Consider the following 18,029-nt stretch of genomic DNA (forward strand, 5'->3'; position numbering starts at 1 on the left):
CGCCCTTATGTCATATTGAGGCATTCAAGTAGGACTTTTGTGGACACCAAAAAAATGTAAATTACTTGTGACAATTTTTATAGTCTTTAAAAAACAATTCTTGATTTATTTAGCATTTCAAAGTGTTCTTTTATTTCATATTTTATTAGTTTCCACTTTAAGCTCAATGATCTTTTTCCTTTGATTTTGATATGTGATTTTCTTTTCTATTTTAAATGTCAATATAAAACCTGAGATTCTCTTTTTTTTTCTGTTAATAAAAGCACTCAGGACCATATTTCTGCTTTTAGGTATAGAATCAGCATCTGGAGGGAGTTTATCTAAACTGACTAAGAATCTCCCAGAGTAGCTGTCATTTTGCTGGCAGTATAATCATTGCCATTCCAGTGGCATGGAAAATACATAAACTGAACTTTGAAAAATTATCTTGCCTGCTACATGCCTTGCCATCAGGAGGAGTGAATGAACTATTCTACTTTCTACTGTGAAATTTTCTTATAGTGACTTTGACTATTTATCCACCCAGAATGCACCCTTTTATTTTTGGTATCTTCTGAGCTTGATGAACACTAGCAAACACAAGCATTTCTATATATGAAGAAGAAAAAAAATTTTTTTTTGTATATAAAACTCAGTTCATGTTTGGTCCTTTTTTCTTTAATATATATACCATTAGTTCATTGATTCCAAATATTGGTTCCAAATGATAGTGCTTGCTTGTTTCTCTCTGAACCTCCTTCAGTTTTTTTCCTTTCTCTTTTAAAAATGCTTCATTGATGCTCTTATCCTTCTAGGTTTTATTGTGGAAGAAGTGCTGGACCTGGAATCAAGAAGAATTGAGTTCAAATCCTACCCTCAGATACTTCCAAACTGTGTGATCCTGGGCAAGTCATTAAACCACTCTGCCTCAGTTTCCTCATTTGTAATGGAGATAATAGCATTTACCTCACTTTTTAAAGCTCAATTAAGTTAACATATGCAAAATGCTCTGTGAACCCAAAAGCACTCCAAAATTCTCTCATCTAATGTCATCCTCTACCATCTTCCCTGAAAATTCTAAACAAGACGAAACCACTTTCTTGTAATCAATAAACACAATTGAACAACAACAAAAACCACACATTGGCCTTTTTTGACCTTTACCCACCATCATTAACTGTAGGTAGGCAGCAAAACTAAGCCATTCAACATAATCTAGACTCGGAGAGGAGACAGGGTTGCCATTAGTGCTGGTAGAGCAGAAAGGTGTCAGCCTGAGGGCAGGACAGTATTGAGAACACAGTTCTTATACAAACTCTGGGGAACTTTCTTAAAGAGGAGGAATGACATCCATGTCTATAGCCTATGATCATATCAACATATGGGGGTGGCATATTTGACACAGAGCAGGAAGACTTATTCACTTCGCTCTTATTGATTTTGTGCAGACTACTCTCTTGAAATTTCTATTATGGTCTTTAGTTTCCTGTTTCTGTCTCAACTTGCTGAACCTGGGCTTTTGGAGGACTCTTCACTTATCCTAGTCACTGGTTTACCATACTCACCTGGCTTCCATTTTTGACCATGTCTCCTTTCTCACTTGCTTTGGGCACTTGTTAGAGCCTTTTCCCCTGTGAAACCATTCAGGGGATATGATAGCAGTTTTTTCCAAATATTCCTATTTTATAAATGATAATATAATAATTGCAATAAGCACAGAAATGCTAGAAAGCCTCTTCAGTGAAATTCACAGTAGATTAGCTATCTCCACTGCAAAAAAAGTGGATAAGAACTACATATTTTCCAAATTATGACATGCCACTTGATGGGCAGTCTATCAAATTAATCTTAAACAAGTATGATGGATGAATAATAAGCTAGTACCAAAGCTGAATAGGCAAAGGAGACTGTATTAGATTCACACTACATTTACAGTGATTTCAATGATTCCAAACTGCTGTTATTAAAAACCTATATATTTAACATCAGTATCCCCGCCAGTGATACTATATGATTGGCCATCATGAAATATCAGGATTTCAAAAGAATTAAAGTCACAGATAACCCAAAGGACAACAAAAAGATGCATGGCGGGTATAGGGAAGCCAATGATTATCTGTGTATAAGCACATATGTATAAAATATATTATTGAGGGTGTATGTAACTGGCATATATTGATAATAAGGGACAAAGATAGGCAAATGCAGGCAAAGATACTAAGAATAAGAGATCTGCCTTTAGAATATTGGGAAGATCTTTCATGGAATATATGTGGGAAAACACAAGTTAGAATATGACAAAATGATGAAGCATGGAGGACTGGCGATTTACTTTGATGGAAAGAAGATAAAAATACAAATGGAATCCCAACTTCATCTAAGGAAGATTATGTATATAGATAATGTGACTTGAGGAGTGCTTCAAGGAATACTTCCCCTTCAATGGCCCATCATGGTATTTGAAATTTCAATTAGTAACTCTAATAGGGAACATGAGTTCAACCAAGCATTCTTGGAGTGGGGAAGAGGAGTGGTATTAGTGAGATGACTGAAAAGGCAATGCACTGCACTAAGACAAACTATTTAAATAACAGTCTAACCCTTCCTTGGACAGGGGAGAAAAGTTAATTTAAAAGACTACTCTTCTGACATTTTTCAGGCAAGGATTCAGTTTAGTGTCTGAAAGGAAATTTTAGGCAAGGAAACTGAATCTCTCCATCTTTCCAGGCAAGTACAGTGTTGCCTTGATATTAATGAAATGTGTCCTGAGCACCTAAATATATGCTAAACTCTTGTTTTGTGGAGGATTTAGCAATAAAATGTAAACCTTGCTTTCCTGGGATAATTGTGTAAATGAAGGAAATAAGATAAATATACCAAAGGGAAACAATATAAGACAACAGGAGTTGTCTTAAGTGAGTTACATTATGTGTAACTCCATCTTAAAAGGCAGAGATGAAGACTAGAAAAGTCAGAGAAGGCTTCATAGAAGAACTAGGACTTGGAAAGTGGCCTTAAAAGGAAGGAATGCCTTTTAATACACAGGAGGAAAAGGAACAATTTTTAACAAAGACAAAAAGTTAGAAATAAACATATTTATGGGGCAGTGAGGTAAAGGGGCATGTTGGAGATTAGTGAGAAATAATGTTAGGTAGGACAGGTCCAGATATTGGAAGGTCCTGAAAGTTAGGCAGAGATATTTAGATTTGATGCATTAAAGAACAGGAAACCACTGTAGGTTTTTGAAAAGAAGAGCAAAATAAAGAAAGTAGTATTTAAGAAAGATTCTGAGAAGCCAACTGTTGCTGGGACACAGGAGTGAGGAGATGTGAGTTTGGTCTTGGCTGGTACCAGAGGAAATGCAAAGTAAGGGACAGAAGTTAGAGCAATTTCAGTTTTAAAAAAAGAACATGATTTAGTAATGGAATAGATACAGAAGATGAAGGAGACAGGCTAAAGGGGATTGCAAGCCTATCAGACTAGGTTAACAGCTAAATTTTAATACTGTTAACAGTATTAGAAAAATTGTGGAAGGTGAGCTACTTAAGTGTATGGCAAGGAAATGTTGAGTTTCATGTCAGACATGGTGAGTTTGAAGTGATGGCAAGATACTCATATATAAATATATACAAAATAACTGAGGATACAAAGACTAGAATTTAGAATTAAAGATAAAAATTTGGAAGACATTAACATAAAGCTGCCAGTCCCAACAATGAGATTGATGCACTCTACAAGGGAGGAAGTGTAGAGAAAGGAAGAATGAAAGCTTGGAAAATGATCACAATTTTGAAGATGAAAGAAAAAGAGAAAAGCTGTGAGAAAAGGATAAGAAACCAGAATTCTGCAATGTCATGAAACCCAAAGTGAGGGAAAATTTTAAGAATGAACAAAATGACCAACAGTGTCAAATATGACAAAAAAGAATGAGGACAGAGAAAGTCAAAGTCACGATGACTGGAAGACATTTCAGTAGAAGGTAGAGATGGATACTAGATTGCAGGGAGTAAAGGAAGTATAGACTACTTGCCCATAACCATGGTGAGACGCCAGACCAGGAGTTTACAGTGAAGGCCATTTTCCTCTGCTGCAGTTTTGTTGTCTGACTATTTGTGTCTCTGCCTGCAGTATGAAGGACCAACATGCTGCTTTGAGTAAAGACTGGAAATAAAATATAGATGTTACATTCTCCCTCCCAGCCTCCTTTCCATCCCTGCTTATGTTCTTCCTCTAAAATCTGCATCTGATTTACTAATAAGCTAGAATGGCTGTCTGTCCTCTGTAAAAATCACTTTTCCCAGATTATATATATATAAACACATATACATAGGCATGCATGCATGTATGTGCATACCCAGCCCTAAGTGAAAACTCAAGCCCAGAGTGAGAAGAAATTAAGATGACAGAGAAGTTTCCGCAAATAAAATAAAATCCTAGTTAAACAGAATGTTTAGAAAATGCAATATTAGTTGAATTTTCTAGTTAACTGAAGGTTAATCAGAAATCTCTTGCTGAAAATCTGATTTCTCTGAAATATACAAGCTACTTTTATGCCTCAGAAATATAATGGCTCTTGAAGCAATTCTGAAAACCAATTCTTTACATGAATTCTTATCATCTACCTATTACTATAGATAAAAAAGTCATTAGAAGATGAGTTGAATATAGCTTCTTAAAAAACCCCTCCAAAATTTCAAAATTTGCCCCATAATTTCTTCTAAACCTGGAGTTCAGTAAAATTAATGTTTATTGGAGAATTTTAGTTAGTCGTTTTCAAATTAAAGTTTTACATTGAGATGAAGGAATAAATGAGAAATATAAAAAGGTCACTGAGATAATTGTGAAATAAAAGTGAAAGTTATACTATATAACCTGCAGATGTTATTTGGAAATAGAAAGGAATAAAAAGTATCACTCATGGTATTGAAGGACAAAATGAGGCACATCATAAATAGAAATACAGAAGGCTAAAAAATAAACCAATTAGGTGACAAGTGGCTAGAGTCCCCAATCTGGAGTCAGGAACTCTAGAATTCAAATCTTTCCTCAGTTACTAGCTGTGTGACTCTGAGCAAGACTCTGTTTGCCTCAGTTTCCTCATCTGTAAAATGAGTTGGAGAAGGAAATGACTAATTATTCCAGTATCTTTGCTAAACTACTCTAGTGTTTTTACCAAGAGAAATACAAATGAGGTCACAAAGAGTTGGACGTGATTGGAAAGGAGTGAACAGTAGCACCAAAGAAATAAAGGAGGATTTGGAGTATTTTCTTAAGATGCTATCAAAAGAAGGGGAACTGAGAAGCTTGAAAATAGAAAACTCAACAAACCTAATGAATGAAGTACTCCAAGAATAGGTGGAATTCATTAGAGAACTGAAATGTACTAATTGGTTAAACAAGTCCTTGACAGAGATTTCTACATGGAATATTGGCAAGAGAAGAAAATGTCAAGTCTGTTTGATCAGACTTTACTTTAGAAAGATAATAAAGGAAGACAAGAGTTGAAGAACCTTACTCCTGCTGAATTTAGATATTAAAATATTTGTGGGAATTTTGCTGAAATTAGTATTAGTTCATAGATTAATGTATGAAGCCTTAAACCAGGGGGAGGGAATCTTAGTCAGTCGGTTGTATTGGTGTGGCGTTACCAAGACAACTGCAGGAGAGACTTGAAATTCAATATATCTATGAGCTTTTTAGAGATGGATTAATTAAATCTTTGACTAAATATAGTCCTCCAATAATTTTATAAATATGCGAATGACCTTGGAAGAAAAAAAGGTTCTCCACCCCTGCCTTAAACTGAGAAATAAAAGAAAATTAAGATAATATTTAAATTTCTTAAGATAATGTGTCTCAGGGGCGGCTAGGTGGCATAGTGGATAAAGCACTGGCCTTGGAGTCAGGAGTACCTGGGTTCAAATCCAGTCTCAGACACTTAATAATTACCTAGCTGTGTGGCCTTGGGCAAGTCACTTAACCCCGTTTGCCTTGCAAAAACCTAAAAAAAAAAAAGATAATGCGTCTCAAACTTTAGGTGACAATTGCCAAGAAATCACTTTCTAAGTAAACTGATCATTAACGTTCCAGACCTAAAGTCATAAGAAATTAGACTCTTTCTGTGAGGATTCAAAGTAAAACATCCTCATCAGATCCAGTCCCAAATAACCAAGTTGACCCCTCCCCCTGTAGATAGAAGTGAGCTGAAAAAATGGACAACTCCTATGTTGAGATTAATACTAAAGCTAAAATACTGAGGCATGTTGGAGGAAAAAATGAACTGTAATATTTTATGTCCCTTGGTAGATCTAACCCCTGTGTTCACAAGAGTAAATTGCTTTCTGGAGACTCCACCTGTTGAGATCTGGATTTCATATGAAGCACAGAAAATTTTTGTGACTAGTCCTTGTGATAGGGAATCAGCTAGAATTAGATTTCTTATTCACCAAACTTTTATCCTCCTAGGCTAGGTACTGAACAGTGTCCCTAATTACTTACACGTATTAAAGTCTGCAAAGAGATGGGAAAGAGACCCGAATTAAGTATTATGATGCTTCTGGACCTGGTTATCTCACCAAGCTACAAATAAAAATCATAATCTAAAACTTATTATTCAAGACTAGAGGAGTATTCAGGAGCCTACTAACCATGCAGGATAGGAAAATCAAATAGGAACCTTAAATTTTTCTAACTGTCCAAGAACCTTTGGGTTTAGACAGGGGTTCTGATCATGTTACTCCTTTGCAAAATAAAAACAAAAATCAAAAAACCAAAAAGAAACCCCACTCAAAACTCAATAGTTCCTTATTGATTCTACTGACTAAAATTCTTATGTTTTTGCTTGGATTTGAAGTACCAGCCTAATCTTATATTAGTCTCCTCTTTTACTCTGCTCCAGTCAAAATGGACAAGAGGGTCTTCCAAATATTTCCTGAGCTTTCCTGTTTCTGCTTCTGTTAAAGTATTACTTCTGTGCCTGGTCTTTTCCCTTCCTCTTTGCCTACTGAATTTCTACCAACCACAATCAAACACAAACTTCTTCATGAATTTTTTTTTGGATCCTCTGTTGGCAACATTTCTTCCTGAATACCTTTGGTTTTATATCAGTCTAATGGACATCTTATGTGTTACAGCTTTACATGAATGCAATTTGTTCCATCCTATTACTTAGTTTTTGAGTTCTTTGAGGACAGAGATCATATTTCACCTAAACCTTGTATCTTCCCCATCACCCAGGACAGTGTTTAGAACGAAGTTAAGTATTTAATAAAAATTTGCTGAATGTTAATTGAATGAGGAAATTGCCTCTTTCTGGGTCACAGATAATATCGGTATTCTAGGGTTCTATGTCTTAGGGAAGTAATTGTGTTCTAATGGTGAAATAAGTGAAAGAGTACATGGAAGTCTTTGTAATCTTGAAACTGTTCAGCATAGACTGAAGTGAACAATAGATAGGCAAAATTCTACCTGACCCTGAGGAAGAAAGGGAGACGAACTGTGATAAATAGCTCTTTCCCAGGTTTGTTCTTACAATGCCCTGAAATTCTACCTTGTCTGCTCTTCTACTTGAAACCCATGTACATCCCCAGAGGATGGCAGAGGAACCTAACCAAGTCCCTGTGCATTGGGTATATACAAAACAGAGAATCCTAAGCATTGGATTGAAACAATCTTTTCAAGGGAAAGTTCTTAGAATGGGGGGAAATGAAGTTAAAAAAAGTGGCCTAGAAAGAGTCGTCAAAATGAAATAGCAGTCAAAATGAAATAGCAGATATTAGAGGTAAAAGAACAGAATTTGGGGTATCTCAAGATAGGAACACAGAAAGAAATGTACCATAGACAGAACTGCCAAAAAGAGAATAGCCTAACCCTGACCAGTTAGGTTCCAATCTGTTTTGTTTCTTATTTGATTCTGCAAGGATTTTATATTGTCATGACTTCCACCTTAAAAAAAAAAAAGCAACATTAATCTCCCTCACTCTTGGTAACATTGCCAGTTAAAATCACTCCTTGGAAACAGAATTAGATTATTATTAAATTTATTGCTTCCCCTAAAAATAATGAGTTTTGCCTCACTCATTCTAGATATAATTGTTATTTAGTCTCCATTAAAATCTTTATCTTTTGTTGATTTTTAAAAATTTTATCATGGTCTACAAAGAGTATTTAATACAGAAATATGTTTAACATAATTGTACTCATATAACCTATAACAGATTATTGTAGGGGAGGGAGGAAGGAAGAAAGGGAATAAGGGAGAAAATGTGGAACTCAGAACCTTACAAAAAAATAAATGTTGAAAACTATATATGAAGTTGGAAAAAATAAAAAATAATTAAAGTTAAAGGAAACAAAAAATAACAGTGGGAGATTAGGAAAAATGAAAGAATTTACTATTTCTGCAAATGATTTCTTTTTGCCTTAGAACAAATCCAAGTTTATAAAGGTATTGCTTGATGCTAGGAAATTTTTTTTTTTAGTATTTCCACTCAGAAGTTGCTATAAAGCTTTAAATATAATTTTTCTAAAGTTCTACATTTTTTCTTCTTATTTTTTTTTTTTTTTAGGTTTTTGCAAGGTAAATGGGGTTAAGTGGCTTACCCAAGGCCACACAGCTAGGTCATTATTAAGTGTCTGAGACTGGATTTGAACCCAGGTACTCCTGATTCCAAGGCCAGTGCTTTATCCACTACACCACCTAGCCGCCCCACCACTACACCACTTAGCCACCCCTTTTCTTCTTATTTTTATCAGAAGTATCTACCCCTGAAAAAGAACCATTTGAAGTTTCCTACAGTTGTTTAATATCACATAATTTTGCAATTCAGTTAACTTTTTACACATATATGTTGTTGCACCATAGTTGGTGCCTTTAATGTACCTTGCTTGTTTAACTCTGCCACTGCCAATTTTTAACTGCCTAATCTGAAATCATGACTGAAATTTCTGCTTTTCGGAATCCTCTTAAACATATTGTCCATGTCTCTCAGTTTCACTGTCTTTATGCTTCTTGTATGCATCAGATTGTTAGTTTTCTTTTCATATCTAATTTGCCATTTTATTGGAAAATTTAGTCCACTCATATCTAGGGTTTTAACAATCATATATAGTTAAATTTTGATTTTCTGCTAATTCTATTATATTGATTTTTTCCCAATGTCTGATGTTTTGTTTTTTACTAATTTGATCACATTCTTCATCAAATTTTTTGAGTTTGCATTATTTTTGTCCTTTTCTCTCCCCATCTTCTGTCTCTGCCTATATAAGATCAGTACAAAATCCTACCAGCCTAACACCACCATTCTCTTTTCATTCCTAGACTGAGCGATAGTCATTTATGGCACTCTTGGCAAAGAAGGCCTAATTAATCCTCCCTCCTTTACAAGGCTGTTTTGGAATCTTATTTCCTCTTCATGGGATCTGTGCTTACCAGTTTTGTTTTTTTAAGGTTGTCTCTGAAAATTCCTGAACAGCTTGAGCTTCTGGAAGACAAAAAGCCTTGCTCCCATCCTCTATCCAACCCAACTATTCCATTATGCATTCTACTGTAGCCTCCTGTAATCATCTCTTCAGTTTTCTGAGGACCCTTTTTTTTTTGTAAGGAAAATGGGGTTAAGTGGCTTGCCCAAGGCCACACAGCTAGGTAATTATTAAGTGTCTGAGACCAAATTTGAACCCAGGTACTCCTGACTTCAGGGCCAGTGCTTTATCCACTGTGCCACCTTAGCTGCCCCAAAGGCCCTTTTTAAAACATTTATTTTATTTTATTATTTATTTTTGAAGGCCCTTCTTTTGAAAAAAACTAACTCATGAAATTGAAACAGTGTAGTGGGAGAGAGGGTACTTTGTATCCTGCCATCAACATGCCTTTTCATTAACTACTTGCCAATCTGATCTCTTATTGACCCTGTGTCCCTGCTTCCACCTGACCCATGTCAGGAGCTGAAACCCTCATTTCCCTTTTAGTGGAAGCAGTCCTTGGGAACACATTTGCTCGAAAATAGGTCTCCAGAAATGTCTGTTTCCAGAATATAACCCATTGCAAGGCCCTGCCCTTGAAGAAGTATCCCTTTCCCATATTAAGAGCCCATTCCCACTTTCTATTGCTTAATGTTCTTTCCCATGTAGAGCAATTAAAAAATAACAATGGGGGCAGCTAGATGGTGCAATGGATAGAGAACTGGCCCTGGAGTCAGGAGGACCTGAGTTCAAATTCGACCTCAGAAACTTAATAATTACCTAGCTGTGACTTGACTCTGATAAATGAGTAAATATTTGGACTATTTTTCCCTTGGTTTTTCTAGACACTTGCAATATTTGTTGACAGTGAAGTTCATAAGTATGATTATAACATTTCTTGGTAAATTAAACTTGGTGTTTCTGTTAATATCATGTGTATTCTAGCAAAATCTTTTGCTCTTCATTCCCAATATATTTAGACAACTTGCTACATGGCAATGAGATAAAGAACTTAACTTTCTATGAAGAATTAAAAATGAATATCACATAAGAGGACAATGGAGGGTCACATGAGCAAGCTATAATATATACCCAATGAGGAACTCTAAAGAATAGGAATAAAAGATATATTATTAATGAATTGTATACTAAGAAATCAGATGGGCTGGTATCATGACAGGAAGAATAGTAAGAATGTTAAACTAATATCCTTGCAATGACAAGAAAAAGTAAGGGAGGCCTTTAGTATATTGGAGGGAACATTTAAATTGATGAGATCTTAGATCCCTTTGAGTATCTGAGAGATTTACTTAATATTATTATACAGTCTTTAAAAGAAAAAAACAACAGGGGCAGCTAGATGGCTGCAGTGGATAAAGCACCAGCCCTGGAGTCAGGAGTACCTGGGTTCAAATCCTATCTCAGACACCTGATAATTACCTAGCTGTGTGGCCTTAGGCAAGCCACTTAACTCCATTTACCTTGCAAAAACCTGAAAAAAAAAACATCCATTCTTTTCCTAGAAGAACCTTTGAGGATATGTGAATTTTTCTCAAAATAATTCATTTTGACTTCTATAGAACTCGTTTTTTTCTTTTCTTTTCTTTTTTTTTGCAGGGCAATGGGGTTAAGTGGCTTGCCCAAGGCCACACAGCTAGGTAATTATTAAGTGTCTGAGGCCGGATTTGAACTCAGGTACTCCTGACTCCAGGGCAGGTGCTCTTATCCACTGCGCCACCTAGCGGCCCCACAACTTTTTATTTAAATTACAATTTAAATTTAGAATTATGCTTTTATGGCACAAATGCAAATTTTTTTGGTAGCTCTGATACCAACCCTTACTTCCATTTTCTATGTTTATCTTTATAAAATCTAAATTGTTTACTGATTTCTCTGTGTATCCTATCTATTTACTTAGATCACTCCCCTATTTTCTTTTCATTGAAATTATTTTATTTCTCTGCGCAGATAATATAAAATAGCTGGGAATCTATCTGCCAAGGCAGACTCAGAAACTTTTTGAAAACAATTACAAAACACTTCTCACACAAATAAAATCAGATTTAAATAACTGGGCAAACATCAACTGCTCATGGATAAGTCGAGCTAATATAATAAAAATGACAATTCTACCAAAACTAAATTACTTGTTTAGTGCCCTGCCAATCAAAATTCCAAAAAATTACTATAATAGGTTAGAAAAAGTTGTAAGTAAATTCATATGGAGAAATAAAAAAGTCAAGGATTTCCAGTGATTCAATGAAAAAAGCTCAAAAGAAAGCTGCTTAGCTCTACCAGATTTAAAATTATATTATAAAACATCAGTCATCAAAACTGTCTGGTATTGACTAAGAAATAGAGTGGTGGATCAGTGGAATAGACTAGGTGCAATAGCAGGAAATGATTATAGTAATCTTTGCTGTTTGATAAACCCAAAGAATCCAGCTATTAGGATAAAAACTCATTTGGATCATAATCCAAATGGATACAGGATTTAGACATAAAGCAATATTATAAGCAAAACTAGAACATCAAGGAGTAGTTTACCTATCAGATATATGGAAAGGGAAGCAGTTTATGACCAAGGAAGAAATGGAGAACATCACTAAAAACAAACTAAATGATTTTGATTACATTAAATTAAAAAAGCTTTTGCACATATAAAACCATTATAGCCAAGATCAAAAGAAATGTAGTAAACTGGAAAACAATCTTTACAACTAGTATTTCTTTTTTATTTATTTATTTTTTATTCTCATTTTGTACAAATGTTTTTTACATTAATAAAATATTCTTGTTTACAAGTAAACAAAATACCCCTCTTCCCCCATGAATATAGATAGACTTGCTTGGGCGAAAAAAGTAAAGGGGAGAGAAAAAAATTAAAATTAAAAAAATAGTAATAATTGTAGGTATGGCCAGGTGGCACAATGGACGAAGCACTAGCCCTGGAGCCACGAGCACCCAAGCCCATATCCAGCCTTGTAAGCCCAACAATCACCCAGCCGTGTGACATGCAAGCTCCCTGATCCCCACTGCCCTGCAAAAACCAAAAAGAAAAAAAAAAGACCCAAAATAAAATAAAATAGTAATAATAGTAGGGGTGGTTGGGTGGCAGACAGAGCATTGGCCCTTGAGCCAGGAGCACCTGGGTCCAAATCCGGCCCCAGACACTCAAAGATCACCCAGCTATGTGGCCCCAGGCAGGCCACCCAGCCCCACTTGCCCTGCACCCTCCCCCAAATAATAATAACAAAAAATGTGCTTGAGTCTTTGTTCCAACACCAACAACTCTGTCATGGGTGGATCTCATTCTTTATGATAAGTCCATCACAAAAGTTACTTCCATATTTTTCCACTGTTGCCATTGCTGATTGCAACTCCCTCCTTTCTTATTTCTCCACTACCATGTACTCTATTTTCTCTCTCCTTTCACTTTGACTCTGCTGTAGGGTCGTTGACTGGCTCAGCAGACAGATCCCTGGTCCTGGGGCCAAGAAGCCTTGAGCCCCCATACCACCCCTTAGGCCCAGAATCCACCTGGCCCTATGGTCCTGGGTAGGCCATCCAATCCCAGACCCTTGCAAGAAGTAAAAAAGAAAATGTGTTATATCTGACTGCTCTCCCCCCATGGTCCATCCTTTCCTCCATCACTCACATCCCTACCCCTTCCCCCTGCTCCCCCCTCCTTCTTACTCCAGATGTCTATACCCCATTGAGTATATATGCTGTTTTCTCTCCTAGCCACCTCTGATGAGAGCAAAGATTCCCTCATTCCCCCTTGCCTCTCCCCTTCCATATTATTGCAATAGCTCATTGTAATAAAAAAAAATCTTATGTGAAATATCTTGGACTATTCCCCCTCTCCTTTTTCTTTCTCCCATTCCATTTCCCTTTTTTTCTATTGACTCCATTTTTACACCATATTTTATCTTCGAATTCAGCTTTCTCCTGTGCTTCAACTATAAAAGCTCTCTCTACCTGCTCTATTAACCGAGAAGGTTCATATGAGTATTATCAGTGTCATTTTTCTATGCAGGAATACATGCAGTTCATCCTCATTAAGTCCCTCATATTTCCCCCCTCTCCTCCAATCTCCATGCTTCACCTGAGTCCTGTGTCTGAAGATCAAACCTTCTGTTCAGCTCTGGCCATTCCAAAAGGAACCTTTGAAATTCCCCTGGTTCATTGAAAGTCCATCTTTTTCCCTGGAAGAGGACATTCAGCCTTACTGGGTAGTTCATTCTTGGCTGCATTCTAAGCTCTTTTGCCTTCCGGTATATTGTATTCCAAGCCCTACGAGCTTCCAATGTAGCTGCTGCTAAGTCCTGTGTGATCCTGACTGCAGCTCCACGATATCTGAACTGTGTCCTTCTGGCTGCTTGTACTATTTTCTCTTTGACTTGGGAGTTCTGGAACTTGGCTATAATATTCCTAGGGGTTGGTTTTTTGGGATCTCTTTCTTGGGGGGATCGGTGGATTCTCTCCATTTCTATTTTGCCCTCTGCTTCTAGAATATCAGGGCAATTTTCCTGTAGTAATTCTTTGAAAATGATGTCAAGGCTCTTTTCCTGGTCATGACTTTCAGGTATTCCAATAATTTTTAAATTATCTTTCCTAAGTCTGTTTTCCATATCAGTTGTTTTTTCAATGAGCTATTTCACATTTTCTTCTAATTTTTCATTTTTTTGTTTTGAAGTATTGATTCCTGATTTCTGTTAAATTCATCAATCTCCCTGAATTCTATTCTTTGTCTGAAGGATTTGTTCTCCTCAGAGAGTTTTCTTATCTCTTTTTCCATCTGGCCAATTTTGCTTTTTAAAGCATTCTTCTCCTCAATAACTTTTTGAACTGTTTTATCCATTTGACCTAAGCTGGTTTTTAGCATGCTATTTTCTTCAGCATTTTTTTGGATTTACTTGACTAAGCTGCTGACTTCATTTTCATGTTTTTCCTGCATCTCTCTCTTTTCTTTTCCCAGTTTTTCTTCCAACTCCCTCATTTGATTTTCAAAGTCTTTTTTTGAGCTCTGTCATAGCCTGAGCCCAATTTCTGTTTTTCTTGGAGTCTTTAGATGCAGGAGCTTGTGCTTCCACATCTTCAGACTGAGTATTTTGATCCTTCTTGGGCTCATTTGTAAAATATTTCTCAATAGTCTTCCTTTTGTTTCTCTGCTTGCTCATTTTCCCAGCCTGGGCCTGGTTTAAGGGTGCTTCCTGAGCTTTTGGGAAACGCCCACAAGGGTCTCAGTGTGTGAGGCTCTGTCCTCCCTCCTGGTCTGTGAATGACCATAAGCACCTCCCTCTGCCACGGGGCTGAGGTGGAGGGGGGGTCCTGCTGTTCTATTGGGGGGCCTAGACTGGGATCAGGATCTGAATGTGGTCAGAGCCCCAGAGTCCTGTTCCTGGGGCTGAGGACAGAGCTGGGCAGTCTCTCTCTTCACTCCCCTCCCTCAGCTCAATGGGCTCATGCCCTGGGGGCTCCTGCTTCTGTTTCCAGGTCTGGGAGAAAGACCAAGCTGCTTGCTGTGTGCCCCGAGGGCTGGGCTCCACATGCTCGCTCTGGCAGAGGTCCCCCGCTGTTCCCCCACTTTGTACCCGGTGCTCCTCGGGGTGCAGCTCAGGAGACTCCCCCGCTGCTGTGAACTGTGACTCCCAGTGCCCTGGGGCAGCCTCCGGGAGGCTGAAGTTCTTTCGCTCTGGCGGGCCACCCCTCTGGTGGGCCACCCCTCTGGAGGGCTGCCTCTCTGATCCTGGGAAGCAGAGCCTTTCTGCTCTTTTCCAGGTTACCTTGAGTAGGAGAACTGCCTCACTGGATCCCTTTGTGGGTTTTGTCTCTCGAAAGTTTAGTTAGAGTCCTTAGCTGACGAGTTTTATCAGAGAGCTCCTAAGACTCGATCCCTTCTTGTCGCCATCTTGGCTCCGCCCTACAACTTGTATTTCTGACAAAGGACTCATTTCTAAAATATACAGAGAACTGAGTCAAATTTTTAAAAAAACAAGTCATTCCCCAATTGACAAATGGTCAAAGAGTATGCAAATGCAATTTACAGATGAGGAAATCAAAGCTATCCATAGTCATATGAAAAAATTGCTCTAAATCATTACTTATTAGAGAATGCAAATTAAAGCATCTCTAAGGTACCACCTCACACATCTCAGACTGGCCAACATTATCAGAAAGGACAATGACCAATGTTGGAAGGAATGTGGGAAATCTGGGACACTAATACATTGTTAGTGGAGCTGTGAACTCATCCAACCTTTCTGGAGAGCAATTTGGAATTACTCCCAAAGTGCAATAAAAAAGTGCATATCCTTTGATCCAGCAATACCCTTACTGGGTCTATACCCTGAAGAGGTGATGAAAAAAGGTAAAAACATCACTTGGACAACAATATTCATAGCAGCCCTGTTTGTGGTGGCAAAGAATTGGAAATCAAGTAAATTTCCATCAACTGAGGAATGGTTTAACCAATTGTGGTATATGTATGTCATGGAAAACTACTGTTCTATTAGAAACCAGGAGGGAATGGGAATTCAGGGAAGCCTGGAGTGATTTGCATGAACTGATGCTGAGTGAGATGAGCAGAACCAGAAAAACACTGTACACCCTTAACAGCAACATGGGGTGAAGATCAACCTTGATGGACTTGCTCATTCCATTAGAGCAACAATCAAGGACAATTTTGAGTTGTCTGAAATGGAGAATACCATCTGTATCCAGAGAAAGAATTGTGGAGTTCAAACAAAGACCAAAGACTTTTACCTTCAATTTAGAAAAAAAAAAACTGTTATTTTATTATGTAATTTTACTATCTCTTATACTGTTTTTCTTCCTTAAGGATATGATTTCTCTCTCATCACATTCAATTTGAATCAATATATACTGTGGAAACAATGTATAGACTGGCAAATTGCTTTCTGTGGAAGGTGGAGGGAGGGAAGCAAGATTAGAAGAAAAATTGTAAAACTCAAAATAAAATCTTTGAAAGAGAAAAAAAAGAGTGAAAAAAAATTATTTCTCTGCATCTTCGTAATTTCATTCTTGAGATCTTATCATCCCTCCCCTGACCTGCTTCTATAAATGTTACATGGAATTCTACTTATTTTTTTCTGCAAATGTTGTCAAAATCTAAGTGCATGTTTTTTTTTTCTTTTTCTTTTTTTAAGGTTTTTGCAAGGCAAACGGGGTTAAGTGGCTTGCCCAAGGCCACACAGTTAGGTTATTATTAAGTGTCTGAGGCTGGGTTTGAACTTGGGTCCCTCCTGACTCCAGGGCCAATGCTCTATCTACTCCCCCACCTAGCCACCCCTCTTCTTTTTCTCTATGACAAATTCTAAGAAAAAAAAATCATCACACTTCCTTGAAATGTTCTCATCATTTTTATCCTAACAACCAATTCCTCCCTGTTAGTGAGGATCCTATGCAGAATATAATTTCTCTGCTAATTAAAGTCAAATAAAAATTATTAGCAAATCTATTTTTGTAAATGCTCCAGCTGATGTTTGGATAAATGAAGTCTCTTACTACTACTGGATCATTCCTCTGTGTCAGGTTTATGTGCCAGGTTTTTCAAATAACCCTCTCCCAAATCCCCCCCCCCCCCAACATATTTGGCAAGAGCTTAAATTTTATTTCCATGTGTTCAATCATTTTTTTTCCTTTTCTGTGATATTTCTCCATCCTCCACCTTTTCTGACATGTCAGTTCACATCTCTGACTTTTCAGATTCCTTTTTCCCTGGGTTTCCTATTAAACTCTATCTTTCTTTTTTAAAAGGAACATTCCAGCATCAAATGATAATGTGTATGTGAGATGTGTTTACATCTCATCTAAATTGTCAACCCTATTTGTCTTTTTGATATCTTTTCTGAGAACTAATGTCTACCTTAACTTCCATTCTTATCTCTTTTAATTATTTTATATCTCTTCTGAACCATTTTGGAGCTTCTTCCTATAGAGTTCCATTATTATTTCTAGGTGCCCATTAAAACTTATTTCCTTGCCTTTTCTTTCATTGTGAATTTTTTTAGTCTTTTCCCATTATAGTATTTAGTTAGCTAAGATCTAACATTTATCTAACACTTTAAGGCTTGCAAAGTACTTTATGAACATTATATTTGATCCTCAAAACAATTCTGTTAGGCAGGAGTTAATATATGAAACAGGATTCAAAACCAGGTCTTTCTATCTCTTAAGTCCAGAAAGTATCCATTATACTATATACTTTCTCTTCCAATGTATAGTGTTCCCTTCCAGATTGTTTTTTCATTTTCCCCACCACTAAACTATAGGAATTATTATTAATAAACTATTAGACAAATAATGGCCTTCATATCTTTATTAACTCTTTGAATAAATCTGTTGATTTGACCTTTCTTAAGAGCATCTCAACTTTCAACAGATGTGGAGAAGGTAATTTAAAGGACCATAGGAAATTGCTGGAAACTTTGAAATCTTAGTAACAATACAGATCTTATGGATTGAGTCCTTCATGCAAATACTTCCATATGTATGTACCAAGAGATTTTACAATCAGGGCATTATCAACATGGTAACTGACTGTTTTTTGATCTTGCCATAAACAT

The 18,029-nt window shown here is 36.8% G+C and overlaps 1 protein-coding gene across 6 annotated transcripts in view; it reads right to left on the reverse strand.

Annotated features, from left to right (window-relative positions):
* Positions 1 to 18,029, reverse strand: part of MAPRE3 (microtubule associated protein RP/EB family member 3) — a 94,899-nt gene that overhangs the window by 16,747 nt on the left and 60,123 nt on the right. Inside the window, exons 2-3 of one of the 6 annotated variants that reach the window (XM_074209890.1) lie at positions 4,010 to 4,101; positions 671 to 820 (exon numbers count right to left, since the gene is read on the reverse strand). The exons of 3 other annotated variants lie outside the window; for them this stretch is intronic. The gene's annotated coding sequence lies outside the window, so the exon portion shown is untranslated. The remainder of the gene's footprint in view (positions 1 to 670; positions 821 to 4,009; positions 4,102 to 18,029) is intronic. 2 more of the 6 variants (XM_074209891.1, XM_074209889.1) reach the window with 2 other exon arrangements.

This window comes from Macrotis lagotis, chromosome 1 (assembly GCF_037893015.1).
Source record: "Macrotis lagotis isolate mMagLag1 chromosome 1, bilby.v1.9.chrom.fasta, whole genome shotgun sequence".
Lineage (NCBI taxonomy): Eukaryota > Metazoa > Chordata > Mammalia > Peramelemorphia > Peramelidae > Macrotis > Macrotis lagotis.